The sequence below is a fragment of the Ambystoma mexicanum genome, chromosome 13 (genome assembly GCF_040938575.1).
Source record: "Ambystoma mexicanum isolate Mex_15411 chromosome 13, UKY_AmexF1_1, whole genome shotgun sequence".
In the NCBI taxonomy this organism is placed as follows: Eukaryota; Metazoa; Chordata; class Amphibia; order Caudata; family Ambystomatidae; genus Ambystoma; species Ambystoma mexicanum.
Window position 1 is genome coordinate 233,388,855 of NC_090938.1, and position 25,636 is coordinate 233,414,490.

The window sequence follows — 25,636 nt, forward strand, 5'->3', positions numbered from 1 at the left end:
TATTCTGACTCAAGAGTGCCTTCAGTGCCCCTAGACAATCCTTGTCAGAAACATGCGGGCTGTTGTAGAAGTTCACCAGGAGCAATTCCTGACCCTGCTCAGGTAAAACTGCCAAACATTGCAAAATAGGGTTTTTCAGTTCCCTCTTCACTGTGATACTTTTATGGAGGTCTTAAACAAAATTGCTATTCTCCCATAGCAACAGCCCCTTATGCCCTTCCTCGCTGGGGTACATACTGAAACATAGCCATCCAAACATAGAGTTCATGGCCCATGTTTCCTGCAAAAAATGATGCCATAAGACATCAAATATGTCACCACTTCCCTCCTTGAAAACTTTAACATCGCACCAGCAATGTTCCAACAGAGGAATGTTATAGCCGCAGGGAGGGGTGGGGGGACCACACACTCCGCGATAGGGCAGCTCTTTGCCCTTCGCTCCTCTGCAAGCCCCTCAGAATCCGGGGTCCATCCCCCAGGGGAAAGCAAGTCAATCCAATTCCTCAATGCCTGCCATGGGGGGGGGGGGGCAAAGTGATTTGCAGTAACAATTGCTCCAGTCCCTGCCAAGACTCCTCCTTGACCCCTACCTAGCGTACCGCTTACCCCCCTCAAATTTTAGGAACCTCCCACTCCGGCTGTTGGATATTTGGGGCAATATGGGATGGATAAAAAGCAGCCAAGGGGAGGAAGGAACTTGTATCAGAGCTGGTCATCTTGGTCTGGCAATCTGGATTAAGTGCAGAAACAAGGTAATCCAGCATAGTCTGGGTTATCACCAAGACTACCACACAAGCCCCCCGCCATCTGTTTGCGAGTATTTCCAACCCAAAACACCGTTCTTGCCATCAAAATGCCCCTACGATTAATCTTCATCCCCGGTAGGTGGGTATTAATCCATTGGGAGGTTTTATTTCTCAAGGAAGTTGTTGTTTCTTCCACGACTTTTTCCAAGCAGGGGAGTCACGTTATTACTCCTACCAGGGGTGCTGTTTTGGGCAGGAGATTAATAATTACTTGCTTTGTTTGTGCATTTATATAGCACTACAAACCCTGAGGTATCTGAGCGCTGCTTATTTCCCACGTGTGTGGTGCTCATTTATCGACCTCGGAAGGATGAAATGCTGAGTTTGGCCCTACCAGGATTTGAACCTGTGTCAGCAGGCTCTGCACGGATGTCAAAGCGAGCGCTCTACTCGCTGTGCTATCTGACCGGATACTTGGCCCCAGAGCAATGGGTTTCCAGAGTGGTTGGGGTCTAAGGGTAGTATTAGCATTGATCCTTTATTAACTGTCTCTGCATCCCCATTTATACCTTCCCTGTGCTGATGGATATGCACAGGGACTACTGGAGGTTCAAGCTCTGTTTCTGAACGGGCATAAGTATTTCATTCATTACAGTCCTATCATTGCCAGCCAACGTGGGTATGTTTCTTAAATCTGCAATCCCCTGGACAATCCCCTGATTAAGTCATCGATAATAGAAAGAGATAAATTCAGAGAGTCTTTAAGTGAAGCAATATCAGAGAAGACGGGGCCAATGTTTTATCCAGAACCTCATCTAATATTTTGAAATCACTGGAAATCGAATGGAATAAATTATCAGTAAAGCTTGATAATGGAGGAGGCGGCCCTGTACCCTTCATGCCCTGTACCACCAGATTCTGTCTAGCAAACACAGGCCCTGGCTAGGAATACCCATAGAAGACTGTACTTCCTTCGACACTCGTTTGTTGGATTTAAGGCATTGGGATAGACTGAGGGGCTGCTGTTTGGAGAGAGCAATGATAGCAATATACCCTCTCGGTCACTTGTATTGGAAATGGCAACTTCAATTGCCCTTCCCATGTTCAGGATGCACTCCTCTATTTTCCTGGCTATCTGTTTCAAATATTCGTTCAAAGTTGGCTGGTGGGAAGTCGAGCCTGTCCCAGAAACAACCTGACTGGGGTTACATTTTTTTTGTTATGTTTGTGACCAAAGGTGGGTCTATTCCAGAGGCAACCTAGCTTGGTTTTATTCATGACCAGTCTCTGGCTTTGCGTTTAGACATTGTGTTACAGGCACTAAACAAATTACGCAGCAATGTAGGCAAAACCAAGGTACTACGAAAGTGCAGGTGCAGAAATACCCTAAAAGGCACGTTCTAAAAAATGTGTCCTAAAATACATCATAAGCACACGTTAAAACAATTAGGTCAAATAACACAGTAAAAAAATCAACACAATGGGTTGACGATGAATTGATGATATATATATAAAAGCAGCAGAGTTAATTAGTCAAAGAGTTAGTCAAGGGGCCCCAGAGCTAAGCACTGTCACCAATAACCAAAAGTTGCCAGAAATCTTTAGGGGTTTAAGCGACCAAAGGGCAAAATGAGCCTGCAGAGGCAAAGTTCTAACTATCTTATAATCCACCCTTATGAGAGCGGGATTCCCCCAGTATACCAGGCTAGAGTTTCAGTGGACAATCTCCATTGTATCCACTGCCCTACCACCTAGCCGCCAAAGCGGAGAAAACACTTGCAGCCCCAGGCAGCCAGCGGTGGGCAAGCGAACTGGCAAGTCAGTTCCCAATTGTCAAACCTTTCGATAGCGCTGCTTGCCACTCCAAAAATAAAACACAGGGGGATAGGGAGGCTAAAGAGGACAGCACAACCACCAGCAATGAACACCAGTGGAGAAATCAAGTAAAAAGTCTGAATCCGAGGGCAGGGCACGGCCAACAGCTTAAGGAGCCGCCTTAGTCCGTATCTCCTCCCATGCCCCTCTGGACTTAAAATGTTGGTGTCCAAAAGCCGGCTGAAAGTAGCAAACATCAAACAGGTTCTGGTGGTGAGCCCTACGGCTAACATACTAGGTTGCCGGATTCCCAGCACCACGTCCACAGTATCCGTATATGCTGATCTAAAAACCTAGTCGGTTGGGAGGGCTATACACCACCAAAAGGAGCCCTGCCTCCACCACAAAACACTGTGGAAAGACTGCAGGCCACAGACAGCAGACTGCAGTAGGACTCAGCCCAGACTTAGCCACACTCCGCTCTGCGTCCGGGGTTTTGAAAAAGGAGCCCTGCATCCACCAGAAAACACGGTGGAAAGACTGCAGAAGGACTCAGTCACTTTTGTGCTCTATTACAGTCATTTTGGGTCTTACTGCCCACAGCCAATAAGAACACCACCCTTAGCTCCTCCTCTGTTGGCCATCTTCAGATATTTTACTGCATGTTAGCGTAAGCAGTCCTCAACAATTATCTCATGAACATTTCTATGATTGAAACTTACATTTTCAGATATTTATACGGAAAATATATATTTTCGATATCCACTCAGCGACTGTCAAGGTTCGTCAAAGAATTGGCAAACATCACAACCGACAAATGGGTGCTATCCCTCTGCCTGCAGGGCCACTCACTGGAGTTCGTAGACTATCCACTGGACATTCCTCCCGCACACATACCATAAATGTTGCGACACCTCCTGTTGCAAGACGTGCAAGCTCTACAACTAAAGGGAGCAGTGGAGAAGGTTCCAAAGGACGAAGTGGGCACAAGTGTCTACTCCCGCTACCTCATGGTAAGGGGGATGTAGGTCCATACTAGATCTAAGTGTGCTCAACAAGTTCCTCAAGGCATAGACGTTCCGCATGGTCAAACAGCAACATGTGTTGTCCCATCGGCAACACAGAGATTTCTTGGCGTCCCTCGACCTCGAAGAAGCCTATTTTCACATCCCCATCTCTGCTCACACCAGCACTAACTACGTTTTGTGGTGGCAGGAGTGCACTATCAATTAAAGGCCCTTCGATTCGGCCTGCGGTCTGCTCTGCGGGTGTTTACCAAATGCCTGGCACCAGTGGTGGCGCATCTGCAGCGGAGGGGCATCCACATCTACCTGTATCTAGATGACTGGTTAGTGAGAGGTCCTCCTATCCGCTGGCAGAGGCCAACACTTCAACCACCATTCAGTGTCTACAACAACTCGGTTTCTCCATCAACTTCCCCAAGTCGTACCTGGTCGCAGCAGGCACTCTATCTCGGAGCAAGACTCAACACCTGCACCTGCACCACCAGGCCCTTGGACGAAAAGGTGGTGGGTCTTCTGGAAAAGGTGCGCTATCTCAGCGGCACCAATCTGCAACTACAAATCCCTGCTAGAGATGCTGTCATCATGCATCCTGTTGATCACCAACTACTGGCTACACATGAGGCCAGTACAGGAATTCCTGGATGCCTGTTGGATCAAAGCCTCAGGGTACTGGGACAACCACATTGCCCTAACACCGGCTTTCAGGCAGAGTATTCACTGGTGGTCAGTGAGAGAACGTCTGGTGCAGGGCACACCCTTCAGGTTGCCTGGACAATCAGGCCACTGTCGCGATGGATGCTTCACTGGAGGGCTGGGGTGCCCACTGCCAGGACCAACACACCAGGGGCCTTTGGTCGGAGGAAGAAAAGAGCCAGCACATCAACCTGTTAAAGCTACAGGTGTTCTTTTAGACTGACAACAAAACATTGTAGTTTTATGTCCACAAAAAGGGAGGCACGAGGTCCACACAGCTTTCCAGGGAGGCCCAAGCACTGTGGCACTGGCCTCTACAGCATGGCATGTTTCTCATTCCCCTTCACCTACCGGGGATTCAGAACACTCCGGCAGACTACCTCAGCAAGGAGTTACACTCTTGTCACGAGTGGGAGCTGCACGATTATCAGCTTTGCCTGTTGTTTCAGGGAATGCCGTAAATCGACCTTTTTTCCACCTACAACAACAGTCGCTGCAAGACCTTTGCCAACCGCTTCCCCCATTTGGAGAGCTTGGGGGATGTCTTTGCGTTTCCATGGGAGGGGTAATTTCTATATCCATTTCCCCCGATTTCTCTGGATTCTTGAGTCCTACACACCTTCAGACTGTATCGGTGCAAACTGATATTAGTGGCCCCTGCATGGCCGAGACAAGTTGGTACTCCAACCTCCTTGCCCTCTTGTCAACGGTGCTGATCAAGCTTTGCCCACACCGATCGCTTCTGTCCTGGAACCAGGGGGTGGTGCTGCACCACAAACAAGCCTCTCTCAATCTGACGGCTTGGCTCCTGTGTTCTTAGAACCCAGGGCTCTGTCCCTTCCGCAAGATTGCCAGGAGGTCCTAGCCAGAGCAGGAGCTCCCTCCACCCTGAAGTGCTTTGAAAGCAAGTGGAAACGTTTTCAACTGTGGTACAGGAACCATTGATTGCATCCTCAAACCATTCAGCTGGAAGACCTGTTGCCTTATTTGTTGTCGCTAGCCCAGTCTGGCATTACACATTCATCCATTAAGATGTACTTGCTGGTGATCTCCAGGTACATCCACTCCACAGGGGTGCCATTCCTGTTGCCCCATCAGCTGGTGAAGGAGTTCCTGCGTGGGCTGTTCCGATCTTTGCCACCTGTCCGTCACCCTGCTCGGGAGCTAAATGTGCTACTTGCAAGGCTCATGAGGCCAACCTTCAAGCCTATGAACCAAGCATTCATTAAACACCTTTCCTGGAAAACGGCGTTCTTGGTGGCCATCAAATCGGCCAGGCAAGTGGGAGAGATCCAGGCATTTTCATTCAAGTCACCCTACTTGATGTTTCACAAGGACAAGGCTATTCTGTGTACTAACCCAACCTTTATGTCAAAGGTGCCATCCTCTTTCCATCTTAATCAGCAGGTGATTTTCCCAGTATTTCTTTGCACATAACCTCTCCAGCCGGGCGAATCCGGCACACGCTGGATGTCGTGCGCGCTCTAAAGTACTATGTGGCATGTACAAAGTCTTTCCGCACAACAGATCAGCTATCTGTTTCCTTTGGACCTTCGGGGCCTGGGAAGGCTCTCTCTAAGTCCTCCATTTCAAGATGGATTGCAGCCTGCATCTCTTTCTGCCATCAACATTCCGGCAGGCCACTGCCCAGCAGGCCCCGGGTGCACTTCACCAGAGCAGTGGGTGCAACTACTGCTTTTCTCGCCTGAATGTCGCTACCAGACATCAGCCGTGAAGCCACTTGGAGATCGGTGCATGCATTCACCAGGTTCTACTGTGTCAACAGAGATTCTGCAGAAAAGTCTATAGTCAGCCACTCGGTTCTCCAGAATCCTTTTGCGTGAGGTTAGTAGGTCTCTATCAAAGATACCAATGCTGGAGAACCAGAGTTACAAGTAAGTAACTTTTTCCTTATTCCTTGTTCTGGTCTTCCTAACTGGCAACATTAACATTTGTCAGTCTTTATGTCCAGGTAGGCCTTGAGGTTATAAAGACTCAACCTCTCTACCCATCTCGCTGGGTAATTGTCTGATAAGACTATTGGGTTCAAACTTTCTCTTAGTCCATCTGCAACCACCCCTCAGGTCAATAAACATAGATTCCTCCTCCGTGCATATCAAATTCTCTATCAAGCAAATGCAAGGGACAAAACAGCGGGAGTTATGATTGCATTCATAAACATCCCTAATCTCACGATATTGGCTAAGCACAAGGACAAGTAAGGCCATTATCTCTTTGTAAAATGTAGATATGAAAGCCACTTATACACTATAGCTATGGTTTATGCCCCAAATGCTTGCGGTACTGGATAAAATGGCTTAGGGTGTCATTATTCTGACCAAGGATTCCAACCTGGAATGGGTCCCGTAGTTGGATCATAGTGGGACGGGACAGAAGGGACCAGGGCCCCATCTCAAGGGCTTAAAACCCGATTTTCCTACTGAGAGTTAAAACATGTGTGTCAGGCGTTTCAGGGAATTGCGGCGGAATACACATATTATTCTCATGTACATAGAACACTCGCACATTGATCACATCTGGGTCTCGGCGCACTTGGTGGGCAAGGTGAAGCAGGTTCTATTGCTCTCTCTGACCACGCACACTGGTGGCATCATTATTGTAACGCTCACCTGATTCCCGTAGAGGCGCCGGTCTTGACTGGGCGTATACCGTATCTTCAAAGGTGATGTGTAACACACGGCTGGCTCTTTGGGCTGGACCTCTGTGCACTGTATGTCTGACTCGAAGGGTAAGATGTCTGCAGATAGAAAATATGGGATTAAGGAACTGGGTTATTGAATGTTTCTCTCTTCTTCCCTTTCTCTTCTCCTGTAGAACCCCAAAGGTTAACGCTCTCACCTTAGGTAAGTGAACGCCGTGCTCTCCATCTGCCTCGGGGCAGGGTGCTGTAACCAGTTTCTTCACTGGATAAGGGGAGCAGGCCTCTTGACTTCAGAGGACTGCTGTCCGTCGTTTACTGCACGAACGGTAAGTTTCGAGTAATTCTAATGTCTTTAAAGTCTTTAGTAATGATGTTTCTTGTTTTGCAGGGTTCCGGCGATGGCGGATGACGGGCTGAAGTGAGTTGAAGATGGAGCCCGTGTGATGAATAGAAGCGCCTGGAAGCACGTAAGTAAGCGCTTGTTGCCTGCTTCACGATGCGCTCTAACTGTCTTTTTATTTTGCAGGTACAAGTTTGGAGCGGCTGCAGGGTGCCGGAATACCCACTGGGTTAGATGTGGAAAGGAGTAATGGCACGTGAGTATTAAAGTTCCCCAATGTCTTTAAACGCACCTTGTTTTGTCTTTCAGATGCCGGAATGCAGTGTGAAGACCTCCGGAGCGCACGAAGAGTAGGTAAGCCTTTGTCTTTCAGATGCCGGAATGCAGCGCGAGGCGTTGGTGACAGCTGATGGACCAGGTAAGTGAAGAGCTGTCACTGAAGACCGTAATGCTAACCGGTTCTTTCTTGTCTTTATAGGTGTTGCTGAAGACTGGATTCAGGATGGTAAGCCTTTTTCCTTAGGCCCAGGATCAGATGCAGAAGACACTATGAGCGTTCTGCTGCAGAGGATGCAGAATAACGCAAAGCAAGATTCATCCATCGGGTGTGGTTTAAATAGCCTCCTGTAGTGCTTAGGTGTCTCCTTCCACAGCCACACCTAGGTAAGAAAAGAGTTCCTGCTTTCCAGAAGAGTTCCAGTGTTCTGAATCTAGGGAGTGGCTCCTGCCCCACCCAACAGGAAAAGTAGTTCCAAACAGAAGAGGATCAGAGGCTCAACTGGCAGGCAAGTAAGCAGCATGGTCTGCTGCAGGTAAGTCCACCCAAGCATTATGAGCCCGGCGCTTCCAGCGCTGGGACTGGGCATATTTATGAGCCTGGTGCCACTGGCGCCAGGACTGGGTCCAAAAGGTCCCAATTGGGACTGGTTGGCACTCGGAACCTGGGTTATGGATCTGCTTCCAAGGGAGTTGGGAAAACCCTGACCTTTTGGAAGCAGAGATCATGACAGTACCCCCCCTCAAGGCCCCTCCCAAACCGGGCTTCTCCGGGGGTTTTGGCTTGTCAGGAAATGTTCGGTGAAATCTTTTGATTAGGCGAGGAGCGTGGACATATTCAGCAGGTTCCCAGGATCTCTCTTGGGGGCCGTAGCCTTTCCAGTCAAATAGGTAAAATAGTTTAGATTTGGAGATCTTGGAGTCCAGAATGCTTTTGACTTCAAACTCGAGTTCTCCATCAACTAGGATAGGTTTTGGAGATTTAGTTAGTCGGGTTTGAGGTTGCACGGGTTTTAATAGAGAGACGTGGAAGACCGGATGTATCTTCATGTGCGGCGGCAAGTCCAACTTGACCGCTACTGGGTTTACTATGGTAGTGATGGAATAGGGACCAAGGTATCTTGGGTTGAATGTGCGTGGCCCTTTTAGAGGTAGATATTTGGTGGATAACCAGACTTGATCCCCTACTTGATATTGAGGGGCTTCCTTCCGATGTTGATCTGCTCCTTTCTTGTATTGTTCTTTAGCCCTTTGAAGGTGAGAAACAGCTTCCTTAAAGGCTTGGGTGATTGTAGAATGCAGGTAGTCTACTGCTGGTGTTTCAAGATCTTGGAGGGGATCCAACTCCGAGGTTCGAGGGTGACTGCTGTACAAAAGAAAAAACGGGGTTTTCCCAGTTCCCGAATGGACAGAGTTATTGTAGGCATATTCGGCTATCCAAGGGATGTCTTTCCAAGTTTTTTCAGTTTGTTGCAGCATGCAGCGTAAATACTGTTCCAGAGTTTGATTGGTCCTCTCGGTTTGTCCGTCGGTCTGAGGGTGGTGACTGGTCGATAGTCTCACATCAATTTGAGCCGACCGACAGCAACTTCGCCAAAAATGAGAAATAAATTGACTACCTCGATCCGAAATTAGAACCGAAGGAAAACCGTGCAGTCGGACGATATTTTCGAGAAATTCTCGGGCCAGAGTTGCTGCTGTTGGCAAGCCTTTGAGCGGAATGCAATGCGCCATCTTGGAGAATAAGTCCACGATTACTAGAATCGTATTGTATCCGGAGCATGGAGGTAGATGGGTGATGAAGTCCATAGAAAGCGTATGCCAAAGGCGAGGTGGGATGTCAATAGGGCGTAAGAGGCCTGCTGGTCTTTCCTTTTGACTCTTGTTTTGGGCGCATACTCCACAGGACATTATAAAGTCTCTGATATCTTTTTTCTAAGACGGCCACCAGAAGTAGCGCTTGATCTTTTCTGAGGTCTTGGCCATACCGGGATGTCCTTCCATTAAAGAATCGTGATAACAAGAGATTACTTTTTTCTGTAAATCTGTGCTGGGTAGGTATAATCGTTCTTGGAAATACAATAAGTTGTCCTTTACTGCAAAGTCCTTTCCCTGCAGATGCCAATTCTGTATGTCTGCTGGAGTTACAAGTTGCCTGGCTTTATCCTTAACTTCCTCTATGGATTCTGTGGCGATTACACCCAGAATTCTTTGTTCGGGAATGATTGTTACAGGTTTAGGGTTGATCAAGTGTTCTTCCACTCCCATCCGAGAAAGGGCATCAGCTTTACCGTTCTTTGTACCAGGTCGATAGGTAATTATGAAGTCAAACTCGGCAAAGAATAATGCCCAACGGAGTTGTCTAGAGGATTGGGCTTTTGCGGTTTTCAAATATTGCAGGTTTCGGTGATCCGTAATCACAGTAACGGTGTGTCGGGCCCCCAGCAGATAATGCCGCCAAGCCTTAAAGGCAGACTTGATAGCCAGAAGTTCCTTGTCAGTAATCGTGCAATTGATTTCAGGAGGCGAGAATTTGCGGGACCAAAATGCCACGGGATGCAACTGATTGGTTACCGGGTCCTTTTGTGATAGAACTGCCCCCATGGCAAGGCTTGAAGCATCAGTTTCCACGATGTAGGGGAGTTCGGGGCGAGGGTGTTTTAAGATTGGTGCAGAGATAAATTTAGTCTTCAAATCCTGGAAAGCTTGTTCCGCCTCGGTAGACCATTCAAAACGTTTGTTTTTCTTTAACAAGGCAGTGATGGGCTGGACTATTCGAGAGAATTCGGGGATAAACCTGCGGTAAAAGTTAGCAAAGCCTAACATGCTTTGCACACCTTTTACGGAGGATGGTGATGGCCATTTGAGAGCTGCATCGACCTTCTTTGAATCCATACGCACTCCGCCAGGTGATAATATGAATCCCAAGAATTCAACTTCAGTCACGTTGAAAACACATTTTTCCAACTTAGCGAAAAGTTTGTGTTGACGCAATCTTACGAGGACCATTTTCACGTGTTTCTGATGTTCAGATTCCGATGAAGAATAAACGAGGATGTCGTCAATGTAAACAACAACACACACATCTATGAGCTCTCTGAGGACATCGTTCATAAAATATTGAAAGGCGGCCGGGGCATTGCAAAGTCCGAAGGGCATGACCTGATATTCAAATAGCCCATACTTGGTGCGGAAGGCCGTCTTCCATTCATCGCCCTCTTTTACTCATACCAAGTGGTAAGCTCCTCTAAGATCCAGCTTTGTATATATGCATGCTTTTCTGACTTGGTCCAGGAGTTCAGGGATCAAAGGTAACGGATATCTATTCTTAACGGTGATCTGGTTCAGGGAGCGATAATCTATACAAGTTCTAATGTCTCCTTCCTTTTTTGGAACGAAGAACAAAGATGAAGAAGCAGGGGACTTGGAAGGACGAATAAACCCATTTGCCAGGTATTGATCCAGGTATTGTCGAAGGTGAAGGTTCTCAGGCTCGGTGAGGGCATAAATTCTACTACAAGGAGGAGTAGATCCAGGTATCAGGTCTATCTGGCAGTCATAAGACCTATGAGGAGGTAGAGAGTTAGCCTGATTCTTCCGGAAAACATCTTGGTATTCTAGGTATTCGGGAGGTAACTGGGGAGTCTCTGAAGAAATTGCTGCCAGTGCAACACCAGGTGGAGGGTGACAAGTAGAGACACATTCTGGAAACTGGACCGTTCTTGCTCGCCAATCGATCAGAGGATTGTGTTTCTCTAACCAAGGTATTCCTAGAATAATCTGAAACTGAGGGGCCTTGATCACATCGAACACGATCTTCTCATGGTGTCCATCTTGACGTACTAGTGTCACCTCTTGAGTGGTATGCGTTACTGGCCCGGAGGCTATCTCCGTACCATCCACCGTAGTAATGACGTCCTTTACAGCCTTGGGACAAAGAGTTAGATTCATCCTCAAAACCATTTCATGATCCACATAATTTCCGATGGCACCGCTGTCGACGTAAGCTTCAATTGCATGTAATCGATCCGGATTATCAGGGCTAATGAGGACCATAGGTATCACGAAATGCAAGGTCACGGAACTGGTTTTCACGCTCGGCAAGAGGACCTCTATTCTTGTCGGGCGAGGTTGTTTCCCTGCTCAGAGTTTGTAACTTTGGTAACTGCAGCTCCTACTGCCTTCTTGGCAGGTTTCACCGGACAGTCTCGAAGAAAGTGCCCTGAGTTTCCGCAATAGAGGCATAATTGCAACTGTTTTCTCCTTTCCCCGCTCCTTTTGTGTTAGAGGACCTTTCAGACCCCCTATTTGCATGGGTTCCCCAGAGTCTACTGCTTTGGAAGGAGTTGGCGGTTTGGAAAATACTCGAGCATCAAACTTGGAACGATCGGCCTTCCTGTTCTGCAGTCTGTGATCTATTTGAACGACTAAGTCTATATAGTCCGAACAATCTTGTGGGGGATTCACTACTTGGGCTAACACATCTTTGAGCTCTCCACGTAGACCTCTATAAAACAGCGTAATCCTTTTGTCCTCAGGCCATTGAGTTTCCACTATCAGTCTGTTGAAAGACGCAATATAAGCCAAAAGGTCTTGATTACCTTGTCGCAACGAAAGAAGCTCATTGTCCAAGGCCTGCCCCTGTGAATGTCTTGCGAACAGTTTTTCCATACTGAGCTGAAAAGCTTGAAAATCATGGAGGACCGGATCATCTTGATTTACTAGAGGGATCGACCAGTCTGCCGCATTGCCACTAAGGTACGAAAGCACGAAAGCTACTTTAGCTTGATCAGTTGGAAAGGCTGCTGGCCGGCATAAGAAATGCAACCGGCACTGATTGATAAATACTGCAAACCTCTTTGGGTCACCAGAAAATCGTTTGGGCGGAGCCAGAGGTACATTCCCAGGTAGGTTGATCTGCACTGGATTCATAGAGGATGTAGAAGGAAGATTTCCCCCAGATGCGGGTAACGGGGTCTGTCCGGCTTGTGACTGTAGCAATTGTCTAGCGAGATCATCTGTTCGCTCCTTGGAAATAATCAGTTCCCTTCTTAGAGCGTTCGTTTCCTGACGGGCTGCATGCACTTCTGCCCTTAGTTCCCCAAGTAACTGGGCTAGCTGGTCGGTATCCGAGGTTTCCATAGCGCCTGGACGGGAGTTTTGTGGTAGGCCTTGCGTTCTGTAACGCTCACCTGATTCCCGTAGAGGCGCCGGTCTTGACTGGGCGTATACTGTATCTTCAAAGGTGATGTGTAACACACGGCTGGCTCTTTGGGCTGGACCTCTGTGCACTGTATGTCTGACTCGAAGGGTAAGATGTCTGCAGATAGAAAATATGGGATTAAGGAACTGGGTTATTGAATGTCTCTCTCTTCTTCCCTTTCTCTTCTCCTGTAGAACCCCAAAGGTTAACGCTCTCACCTTAGGTAAGTGAACGCTGTGCTCTCCATCTGCCTCGGGGCAGGGTGCTGTAACCAGTTTCTTCACTGGATAAGGGGAGCAGGCCTCTTGACTTCAGAGGACAGCTGTCCGTCGTTTACTGCACGAACGGTAAGTTTCGAGTAATTCTAATGTCTTTAAAGTCTTTAGTAATGATGTTTCTTGTTTTGCAGGGTTCCGGCGATGGCGGATGACGGGCTGAAGTGAGTTGAAGATGGAGCCCGTGTGATGAATAGAAGCGCCTGGAAGCACGTAAGTAAGCGCTTGTTGCCTGCTTCACGATGCGCTCTAACTGTCTTTTTATTTTGCAGGTACAAGTTCGGAGCGGCTGCAGGGTGCCGGAATACCCACTGGGTTAGATGTGGAAAGGAGTAATGGCACGTGAGTATTAAAGTTCCCCAATGTCTTTAAACGCACCTTGTTTTGTCTTTCAGATGCGGGATGCAGCGCCGAAGGCCTCCGGAGCGTGTGAAGAGTAGGTAAGCCTTTGTCTTTCAGATGCTGGAATGCAGCGCGAGGCGTTGGTGACAGCCGATGGACCAGGTAAGTGAAGAGCTGTCACTGAAGACCGTAATGCTAACCTGTTCTTTCTTGTCTTTATAGGTGTTGCTGAAGAATGGATTCAGGATGGTAAGCCTTTTTCCTTAGGCCCAGGATCAGATGCAGAAGACACGATGAGCGTTCTGCTGCAGAGGATGCAGAATAACGCAAAGCAAGATTCATCCATCGGGTGTGGTTTAAATAGCCTCCTGTAGTGCTTAGGCATCTCCTTCCACAGCCACACCTAGGTAAGAAAAGAGTTCCTGCTTTCCAGAAGAGTTCCAGTGTTCTGAATCTAGGGAGTGGCTCCTGCCCCACCCAACAGGAAAAGTAGTTCCAAACAGAAGAGGATCAGAGGCTCAACTGGCAGGCAAGTGAGCAGCATGGTCTGCTGCAGGTAAGTCCACCCAAGCATTATGAGCCCGGCGCTTCCAGCGCTGGGACTGGGCATATTTATGAGCCTGGTGCCACTGGCGCCAGGACTGGGTCCAAAAGGTCCCAATTGGGACTGGTTGGCACTCGGAACCTGGGTTATGGATCTGCTTCCAAGGGAGTTGGGAAAACCCTGACCTTTTGGAAGCAGAGATCATGACAATTATATATTCATTGCGCACCCTCTCAGTTATGAAGATGGTCTTTTCTCGACGAAATTATCAAGGATACGGTACTCGTTGAGGTGGCGAGGGACTAGATCTTGGGATATTTCCAGGATACTGGGTAGTCGGATACATATCCGGGGAACTGGGGGGATGCGTTCAAGGCGGTGATACAGGGAGAGATAATAGACCCGAAGGCCTTGAGGGATAAACCGAGGAGGGCATTAGAGCAAGACCTAGAATCCCAACTGAAAGAAATTATGCTGACAATAGGGGTGGGGGGGGTCAACCTAGCAGGGCAACCTTGAAAAGGTACATGGACACGAGGGGTCCGTTGGATCTACCCAGGGCTAAATGGGCTGAGAATAGTTTGCTTAATATGATGCAACATTTCTATGTAAAGAGGAATACAGCAGATAAGTTGCTGGCTGGGCAATTTATGAAAAAAGTTGCATCGCAGACGATATTAAAACTACAAAATGACCATGGGGGAAATGCTGAAACTATTTGCAGTTTTATGGGTCCCTATACACATCGGACCACCCACAGGAGGGACCCCAAGGAGAGTATCTGGACTTCATTATGCTGAGGATTATATTGGACGAAGACAGGGAAGCTCTAGAAGGAGACCTTTTAGTAGAAGTCAAAAGGACCATTCGTAAACTCTGCCTGAACAAAGTGCCGGATCCTGAGGGCTTTCCAGCCGCATTCTATAAAAACTACTGTTCCATACTTGTGCTGTGCCTAACAGTGTTATATAACTCATTCGGGTTGGGGTATATCCGCGTTCATGGACCAAACAAAGGTTTTATTCCCTAAGGCTAATAAAGATCCCAAACAATGTGGGTCCTACAGCCCTATTACCCTCATTAACATTGATGCTAAAATATATGAAGATACTTGCGGCTCATTTGGAGGGCTTCCTCCCATACCTCATTCATCCCGATCAATCCGGATTTATTAAATCACATCAAACGCTAGACAATATCTGGAATGTGAATCGCCTTGTAGAAAAAAAATCTCTGTTCGTAAAACACCCACCCTACTACTGTCTCAGGATCAGGGCTTTAAGTGGGCCGGGGCCTGCCGGGGCTGGGCCCCGGCAGGCTCCGAAATTTCGTTTTGAGGCGGGGCCCTGCCGGGGCCCACTAATCTGCCCTGGCAGCCCCGGCCACAACACAAAAAAGGCATTTTTTTCTACAGCTTGAAGCTCTCGCTCGTGTGCGAGAGCTTCAGGCTTCAGAAAAAAATGCCTTTCAGCCATAATGGTGGCGCCGCACCTGCGCGGCATCCCTTTAATCAAGTGATGCACGTGGGCCGGTGCCACCATTATGGAGAAAACGTGAGGCCGCTGGAAGCAGAGGCCTGCTTTCTAAATACTGAAGCTCCTGCGGATTCGCGGGAGTTTCAGTATTTAGGAAAAAGGCCTCTGCTTCCAGTGGCCTCACCCTTTTAGTCTTAATGGTGACGCTGCCCCTCCCCAGCTGGCGAGGGGCAGCACCACCATTAAGGCTGAATAGGCGAGGCGCTGTCCCCTGCCAGGCAAGCCTATACAAAATAAATGCAGAGATCAGCACCCTCTCCCCATTAGGGGAGAGGGTGCTAATCACTACAAAAGGCTGCCTGGCAGGGGTGCCAGTAGCCCATTGAGCCGGGGCTCATCAAGGGGGCGTGGCCTAACGGGCCATCAAGACCCCCGTTAGGCCACGCCCCCTCGATGAGCCCCGGCTCGATTTGTAGTGCCACTTAAGGCACTGCTCAGGATGCTGAAAAGGCATTTGATAGGGTGGACTGGTCATTTCTCTTCCACATGGTAAAAACGCTGCAAGGAAACTCTAACCCAGGGGAAACCCCTCCAAACCAAAACGGCTAATGGCAAATTGAGAGCATGGTCTGAAGAATTTGGAATTTCTTCTTCTTTCTGAAAACAAATGTTGTCTGAACCTGGTGCAATTTAGGATAGGATCCAAAGCACTAATTTAAGTTGTTATTTTCGTCCTGATTAACCACCTGACATAAGGTGGGGAAACACGTGTTACGGAATTGAAAATAATTGAGGAACTGAAAGCATATTTGTTCAATCATGACAATGAGGAACCTATAAATGAACACTTTCCATGTAGCAAGACTCTGATACCTCCTTATTTAATTTCACAAACTGTATATCCCACAATGCACCTTGTGACAGTTCTCATTCCCTCGCTATTCCTATGTAGCAGTCTTAGAACCACAATCCCCAAAAGCATTGGTTATCAGTGCTGCTTTCACTTTCTCAGGACCAGAGAGGGGGAGGCAGATTACCCTCAGGTATGCTGCTCTAGGTGCTGCTAATGAGCCTGCTTCAGCACATAGTAGGACAGTATTTAATCAGCTGCTTGCAGGATCCCAGAGCTCTTGCATTGAGTTCGCTCCCAGCCCTTTGATCCTTGGATTTCTGCTGTTTCCTGTTGCTGCCAGAGCCCGCTCCTGTTACAGTGCCCTTTGCTCCCTGCCCTGCAGCCCTGCTACACTTTCTAGTGTCTCCCCTTCATTCTTCCCTGCGCCAGTTTGCTTCCTGCACTGCAGCCTTGCTCCCGTGCTTGCAGTCTTATGTTTCCTGTCTGCAGCCCATTTCTCTCTACCACCTATTATCTTGTTCCTTGCCTGCAGTTCCTTGTTCTATGCCCATAGTCTGTGTCACCTGGTTTTAGCTTCCAAGTTTTCAGTCCTGAGTTTACTTGTTATCCGTCTGCAGTCCTGTCCTTGTTATTTCAGTCCAGATTTACAGTTCCTTGAATTTCTTGTTACCAGTCTGTAGTTCAGTCCTTGTTTTCCTATTCCAGAGCTTCAGTTCTGAGTTTTCTTGTTCCAGGATTATAGCTCAGCCCACTGATGCTTAATTCCAGTTCTTAGTTTCCAGTCTGCATTACCAGTCTCCTGTAACATTGCATTATTTTCACCTTGCTTTTCCTCTTTCATTCCTGGTCTCTGTCCTGAACCTTGCTTACTTTGACTTCCTATTCTTCCCTGGATAATTCTGTTACTGTTCTTGTCCTCACGTGTGCTTGTGTAATTCCTTTGTTCAGAGTTTGGTTGCTGGGTTTCCCAGCAGGCAATCTCGGCCCCTTTCCTTTGTCGCGTTTCAGTATTGTACCATGTGCCATATTTACAGTGTGATGGTTCCTGCTTCAGGAGGTAGTGTTTAGTTCCTGCTGGACCCGTACAGGCTTCAGTCTAGTGTGTACTGTTTCCTTGTTTGTGCCTTATGGTCCAGACATAGGCACCCACTCCTGCTGCTCATTTCCATGAGCATTCAGAGTGAGGCCCTGTAACAGTAACAGCTCAGAGGACTAGAGTTTCACCAGACCCTGTGGGAAACTCTTCCCCCATTCTGTGTACACCTCAAGTGGGAGCCTAAAGTGTTTGTCTTACTTGTACTCGCTGACCCTTTCTGTTCACTGCCATATTGCCTGTCTGTAGTACTTGCCTATCCTTTCTTGTCTGCCGGATTCCTTACACTCCTGTCTCTTGTGCACTTTTCTCCTGTCGGCTTTGTGGGCACGTCTCTGCCTGCACGCCCTTGGATACTTTCAAGCTGCACAAATGAGGGTTATTAAGCAATGGTTTACGACCAATGTTCAGAAGCAGTGAGTCACAATGGATAGGGCAGTGGTGGGTTTCCCATTAGATCAGGTCTTTGTGAGAAACCTGAAGGTTCTCACTTACTAGTCCCCACGGATCTGTCATCCATCCAGGTGGCCAGGACACAGCCATCGCTATTGAATCCAGTTCCTGGTGGTGGACCAGTGAGGGAGGATCACCTGGATGGGGGGGTCCTTAGGGAATGGAAGTGGGAAAACTATGGGTGAGACACAGTATCCCCCGTCTTAGAACACCTTTTCCCCATCCTACCCCATAGGATATCCAAACACTCCTCCCCCCACCCCCGTTTTCCGACATGAACACTTTTGCACACCACGAAAGACGACAAACTAAACACCAGAGCCGTTTACCTGACATATCCCACCACAATGGTCCAGCAAAGTCAGGCAATTGACCAGAATTACACACACCTGGCTGCCCTTTCCCTTCCCCACAGGGATAAAAGGTGGAGCATGAGAGCACAATATGAGCAAGGCAGATCGCACAACGAAAGAGTAAACTCAGCACGGCAGTTCAAGAGGAGAAGAAAGACGGCGCAAACCGAGAGGATGACTAGGAGAGAAGTGACCTTGTCCTTTCCGACCCAGGTCTGTGAAACCTCAGCGGAAGGAATCGTAAGACCGTGAGCAATAGGCAGTGTGTGTTGTAGCAGATGTCAACGGTACACAGAGCCCTCCTCCACTGATAACAAAGCTGGGGGAAGACGCTTGCCACTGTGGTACTAGCCTTGACTACAGAGACAAGAAAAGCCAAGCGGTTCATCACAGCCGGTGAGTTGAGAGGAGAGCTGATAAGAAACTAAACTCTGTTGAACAAAAGTAACAAATGGCTAATTGAAGAAAGAACTGTTAATGTGAGAGAGGAAAACCAGCTACAGAGGAGTCAGGCACCACGTGGACGCTCACTCGGGGAAACTCTGAGTGATTACCCTATTGTTGAAACTACTGTAACCAGAAGGCCTTGGGAAAGAGGCGAGAAGAGGGTCAAAGTGTTCATATGGGGGTCTAGCAAAATCCTCCGTACAGTCTGAAAGTTTTTGACCGGCAAATTAAGGTAAAACTAAGGGAAGTGAATCCTGCACTGTGTGAATTGCAAAAGTTGGCAAGAGTGAACCCGACAGAGGGATGCCGATGAATAAGGGACGGAGCCTGAAGTCCCAATGTACAGTGTGTTGACAAGAGTAAACCCGGCAGAGGGATGTCCACAGTGAACTGTTTAAAAAGACATTGGGCCTCAATACAAGTTTGGTGGTAGCCTTGCTGGTAAAGCAATATTTTACGGCACCCGTGAATGGGCAATTATCGGGCCATTACGACCCGGCCGGACCGGGTAATTTCCCATTCGCGGGTGCCTGAAAAAAGATGCTCCCCATTCCCATTCGGCCCCATTCGGCCCCATAGGGCTGAATGGGAATGGGGAGGTCGGATGCACCAGCACCGTTAATAACGGTGCCGGTGCATCCGACATGCTGTGCTTGCAGGTGCCTTTCTGCCCACCAGGTCCGACCGGGCGGGCAGAAAGGCACCCGCGAGCACAACTCGTAGTTTTCTGGTCCGAGAACTATGGTACCGGCAAGCTTACCAGTACTGTAGTTCCCGGACCGGCAAACTTGTAATGAGGCCCATTAAGATTTGTGAATCTCACAGCTGAGATTGTGTTGTGAGGCCGTAGTGAACCCTACAGAGGGAGGCTGATATCAAGAAGGGTCTGAGCCCGGAAGAGAGGTACTCAGAGGTGAAAAACAACCACCCAACGACACGTGAATATGACAAATTAAATCTTTTGAATACAAGCCATAATGAACCGATGGAGGAAGGCTGACATTCGAGAGGGGTCTGAGCCCAGAAGATGGAGACCCAGGGCTGAAGCATCATCACTCTAAAGACAATCAGAACAGAACTTTTGTTGGTGTTTTTGAATATATCAGGCCCTCAGAAACAAGAGATTGAAACACTGATGGTCCCGATATCGCTAGGAATTTTTTGTGGTGCTGAGAACAGAAGAGGGGAATCCAGAGGTGAGAAGTCATCACCCAGCAAGGATATAGAAAGGAACCTTTTGTTTATTATTTTGGATACATCAGGTCCTCGGAGGCAAGAGACTTTTTTTTAGAATAGAGACTTAACCATAGCTGAGAGCAGAACTGTAGTCTCGTGCTGGGAAAGCTCGAGCGTGTGCTATGCTCCGGAGTCCCGCCTTGTCCCGTGCTCAAAATGTGGGGAAGGTAGACCTCGACTACCGCATCCTGACTCATTATTTGTGAACACTTCTGTCTTTCCTGTGAATCCTATCCCACACTCGTTGTTTGTATTTAGTGTAAGGATTGACAATAGGTTTCTTAGTATAGGCCCTTTTATTTTGACAAGACAGCATTAGGACTGCCTTATTATTTGATGGTTGTAGCTTGCTCCCATCTTAGATTTAGATTAGGCGTTTTTCCAACCTGCATATACAGTTTAATAAAAACCCTTGAACTGTGATCACTTGTGTCTGTATTTACTGTTGCCACCAAGAGTTGCTTAAATATTATGGCTGTCTAGAGCAGATAGACCGGGTAGTATGCGTGCATTTCAAATTACTGCATTGATGGAAGATGTATGAGATGATTTGTTGAAAAATAAAGGGATCTTTGTAATCTATTGTTCTTGCATTTAAAATCTCCAGGAATAATAATGGTTTCCTGTAAACATGCACCCACTGACCTGATCCAGTAGCTCGAATGTGTTGAATATGAGAAGCCCCCCCGGGGGAATCTCTTCCTATCCCGTGATAAATTGCACCAGGAAGGAAGGAACTCCCCAGGGAAACCCTCTGGGGAAGAAAACCCTGACCGCCTCAGCTGTTGGACGTCTTCTCTGTTGAGCAGGTTGGGTCGAGTCTCAGTTTCAGGTGACTGAATGCAAATACCACAAAGAAAATAACGAAAGTAAAGATTAGAGAATGGTAAATTTGCACTGAAGGACAGAGTGGAAGCAGAATATCAGTTGCCAAATAGTTACCCTTTATAAAGGAGATTGTGCCCTATAATGTCTCAGGATTGCATGTGTACGAATTCCTTCTGTGAGACACATAGAGTGAGAACTCGTGGATATTGTGATGTAACTTCGGGAATCTAATATGATATGTAAGGGAAACATGAAAGACCTGAATTTAGAACAGGCTGACCTTTCTGAAATGCCATAGGAACAAATGAGAAGGAGAGAAGGGTACCTGACAGCAGATTCGGATTGTGATGCAAAGAAAAAGCCTTCTGAATTACACTGTCGGGAAATGAGTGAAGAGGCTGAATCGAGTCAATGTATACGAAGTGTTCAGACCGGTGCGATTGGAAGCGGTTACAGGTGAAATGAAAAGGATCTGTTTCGAGCCGGTCTGGCACTCGAAAACAGAGGTTAGGAGGCGGAATCTCTGCCCTTGCAGTACGACAGGAAAGCTTCTAGAAGACAGAAACAGTGGAAGGTATTAGCAAGGTGCAATGAGAAATTTAGTAAGAGTATAAGCCTAGGGGTGAACTTACGAAGCGCTGACTGGGGAGAGTAGCAACGCACTCGAGCGTTGTGCCTGCCGCAAGATAACCGGATCCTTGCTGAGGGGGTGGAGCCATAGTTGCAAGCATCCCTTGCAAGGCTGGAATACTGCAATCGGATGACGCCGCCATCTTGGGAGAAACAATGGCCGCCAGCCGTGATTGGGACCAACGGCGCCACAATGACCATCTCCTTCTGTGGGATATGACAATCTTGTCAATCTATGCCCCATTTACACCCTTGTTTCGCAACCCGCAGTTCTCCCCCGTAATGGTGGGGAATTCATTTAGCTGCTGGATAGAGGCAGGGAGTTTGCATTTAAGGGATTCTACACAGGAGCAGGAAGTTCTGTCATTTGAACAGTGTAAGCAGAATTTTGACCTGGGGAAGAGTGACAGATTTAGCTACTATGATATGATGGGTCATTTATAACGCGCCTATTCACAAGTGTTTCTAGGTGCGACAAGACAAGGAAGGGGGGACAGAGGAGGACAAAATAACAATCTTACTAGGCCTTGTGTCATTCAGATCGCGCAAGTGCGGGGTGGAGGGGGAGAAGTGCCTGGGGGGAAGGGGATAGGAGAGTACAAATAGCTTGTAAGTGCTTTGGTTGGTGGCTCATAAGTGCAGAGTCAGGGGACTATAGGGTTGCAGATACCATCCCTTAAGTTGTTGGGAGGCCCGGCGACAGTGCAAGGGCAACTGGTCATGCAGGAGCCTGGTCCCGTAAGGTCTGTGGGTGACCAGGTAACCAGAGTGCGCAGAAGACAGGGACATCAGCAATGGAGCAGGAGAGAGAATGCGGAAGTGTAAAGGAAGGTTTTGAGTTGCTTCCAGCACCTTAGATGGTCCTGCTCAAGTTTGAGAGAGGCAGGGAGGCTGTTTCAGAGGGTGGCCCTAGCCGAAGAGCGAGATCTATCACCTACTCTCTGCCTGGAGAAGCGCTGGACCCTCAGAGAGTTGGAGGTGGATGACCGGAGGGTTCGAGAAGAAAGATGTTTAGGAAGAGTAAGTTGGATGTAGTGTGGTCTCCAGCCCCAGAACGCCTTGTGGACAATGCAGAGGGTCTTGAACGTGATCCTTGCAGCCACAGGGTGCCAGTTGAGAAATTCCAGGGTTGGAGAGATACTATCCCTGGGATTGAGGCTAAGGACAAGTCTCACAGTCCTGTTCTGGATAAGTTGTAAAGGGGCGAAGAGTAGAGGCAGGCAGATTTAGAAAGAGGCTGTTACAGTAGTCCAGCCAAGAGCGGACCATAGCTCTGGAGACAGTGAGCTTCTGGTGCAAAGTGAGAAAAGAAAGAATACCTCTGAAGAGGTGCAGCTGATAGTGTGACTTCTTAGAGACGTCAGAGATGCAAGAAGGAGAGGGTGGAATTGAAGATGACCCTAAGGTTCTTAGCCTCACAGTAAAGCGCAAGTAGAGGGACCAGGGTGGCCGGACAGAGTGAGAGAGGGAAGACAGGAGCAGGTGTCCCAGTGAGGCTGATCTCAGGCTTACTGGCATTAAGGCAGAAATCGTTGGAGGCACACCATTCCTGAATTGTGGACAGACATTCTGGTATGGGAGAAGGAGCAGAAGAGGCTGTAGGGAGCCTGAAAGAGAGCTGGGTGTCATCCGCATAACACTGAACAGTTAGAGCAGAAAGCAGAGATGTGGTGGGCCAGAGGTGCCAGGTAGTGGTTAAAGAGCCAGGGAGAGAGCAACCAGGCAAGGGCCTGACCAGAGATGCCCAGGTTGTCACATAGACTATTCAGCAGATTCAGTATGTAGAAGAAGCTGGGAGATGGCCAGCTTTTCAAGGAGTTTGCCCAGGAAAGGAGTGATGGAGATTGGGCGATAGTTTACCGGAGAGGAATGATCGCCAGAGGGCTTCTTAAGAAGGGGGTGCACAAGGGAGTGCTTGAGGGGGCAGGGGAAGGTTCCAGTGGCAAAAGAGTGATTGCAGAAATCAGCCAAGGCTGGAGCAAGGGTGTCGAGGTGATCCTTAATGGTTTTGGAGGAATAGGGGAGCACCTGCTTTGATGAGACTTTCATAGATCGGACTTGTCTAGGAACCTTGTTGGGACTGAATAGGGGGAAAGAGGAGAAAGGCAGAGGAGAAACAGCCGGAGAGGGGCCTGGAATGCTAGAGGGAGATGAAGAGGAGTTAGAGGCAGAGAGAGTGGACAGGATGTCCAGAGTTGTACTGGTGCAATGAGATGCCAAAGCCGTGCAGAGGGCATGGGAGGGAACAGGAGAGGTAGAGACTGAAGCAGGGTTGGCCAGCTCCTTGCAGATTTTGAAAAGTTCAGCTGAGTCGTTAGATGCTGCAGAGACGAGGGCTTGGTTGTAGGCTCTCTTCTTAGAGAGGACACAGAGTCTGTATTGCCTTTGGAGATTGCAGCAGGCCAGTTTGTCAGAGGGTGCGCTTGATGCCATCCATTTCCTCACACCACCCTACACTTGTGCTTAAGGGTGACAAGGTCAGAATCGTACCAAGAGTTATACTTGGATGCAGGCTTCAAACTGATCCTCATGAAAGGGCAAGGACATCCAGAGTGTTAGAGATAGAAAGATGGAGGTTGGAGAGGGCTGTGTCAGAATGTGAGACAGCCAAAAGTGTAGTAGGAAGAGAGTAAGTAGTGGCAAAAGCCTCCACTGGCAAGCACTTCATGGGCTGGATGACTGAGCTTAACCTGAGGGACAGAGAGCGAAAGGTGAGAGGAGAGAAGAAAGTGGTCAGTGCAAGAGAGAGGAGTGATGAGAGGGTTGGACAGAGGTAGCTATGACGAGATCAGAAGTGTGTGTGTGTGTGTGTGTTTTTTATATATATATATATATATATATATATATATATAATATGCGGCTAGTGGTATCCAAGTGAATGTTCAGGTCTCTGAGGAGGAGAAGTTGAGAGGTAGTGGCAAGGAGGGAGGAGAGGTCAGCCCACCATTCTAAGAAGAAGAAGGTGCCTAGCCAGGCGGCATGAGATGGTGGCCACAGTGAGAGGCCAAGAGAGATAGAGAGCCTGCATTCAAAGGAGATGCAGGCCTGTGTAGGAATGACGGAAGCAGGGATCCACTCCAGGAAGATCAGGGCTACTCCCCCGCCAGGACGGTTGGATCTGGGTTCGGAAAGGATCTTGTAGCCATCAGGGAGGAGAGTGCCAAAACCTGTGACAGAGCTGGCTGTGAACCAAGTATCAGTGAGACCAAGTGCATCCAAATTAAGCTATTCCAGGAGACGGCAGGTGTCCGAGGTGTGTTTGACAGCAGAGCAAGAGTTAAGAGTGGCGACGTGGAACAGATTGCCACCTTTGCAAGACTGCCATAGAAAGGTACAAGCATGAGATATGCCCATCAGAAGTGTTAGAGGTGCCCGAGAATGGGCAAAGGAGGAAGGATGAGAAGGCAGGTTAGTCAGAGAGGAGGAAGAGATTGCCAGAGAGGTGGCTGAGGGAGGAGAAGGCAAAGCAGCCAGAGAAGCAGCAGAGCGTGCCAGAGAGGTGGTGGAGGAAGGAGGCGGCAGAGGATCCAGAGAAGGGTAGATGGGAGTAACAGGAGGAGAAAGGAAGTTGATGAAACTCAGGAAGCATCTATCGAAAATGAGGAGATTGGCATGAGGGCTCTGGACCAAGACAGTACTATTTAAGTAGACATTAATGATGGTCTTGTAGGAGTCGAAGGGGGCCAGGAGGGCCTTCCACCAGGTGCCACCATTAATGGGAGAGGAGGAAAAAGGAGAGAGAACAGAGAACATATGAGGGGTCCATAGGTCTGGAGAGGGAACGACAAAGAGGATGTCGGTGAGGGTCTGTCTGGAGGAAGCACTGGTGTATGTATCAGCGATACGAAGTCCTGGGTTGGAGAGAGGGATGTCCCTTTTGAGCTTCATCCTGCCAGACTTGGTGAGAGGGATAGGATAGTCGATAGAATAGCAGTTAGAGATGATAGAGGAGACAGAGAGCACCATAGAGTGTGCATGGCGGAGAGAGAGGGGGGTAATGGCAGCCCAAGCGAGAGGGGGGAGGGTCCAACACCAGGGGCAAACAGGAGGGAGGCACATGAGGGGGTCACATATCACAAGAGGGGCAACAGGTACAGACGACACAGAACAAGAACGCTGGACCTTGCAAGGTCTTAGCGTGGGTGGTGAAGAACAGTGCAGGCACCAAAAAGTACGCTACAATGGAATTCAAGGTCGTGAGAATGCAAGTACAGTACAAGAATACAAAGCAGGAAGTCAAAGGGGTCCTAGAGGGGAGGAAGAGAAAGGCAAGGGATGCAGCACTTAACAATACAAAACCCAACAGTCAAAATCACACACACTGGTGGTACAAGGAAACCTGGAGGT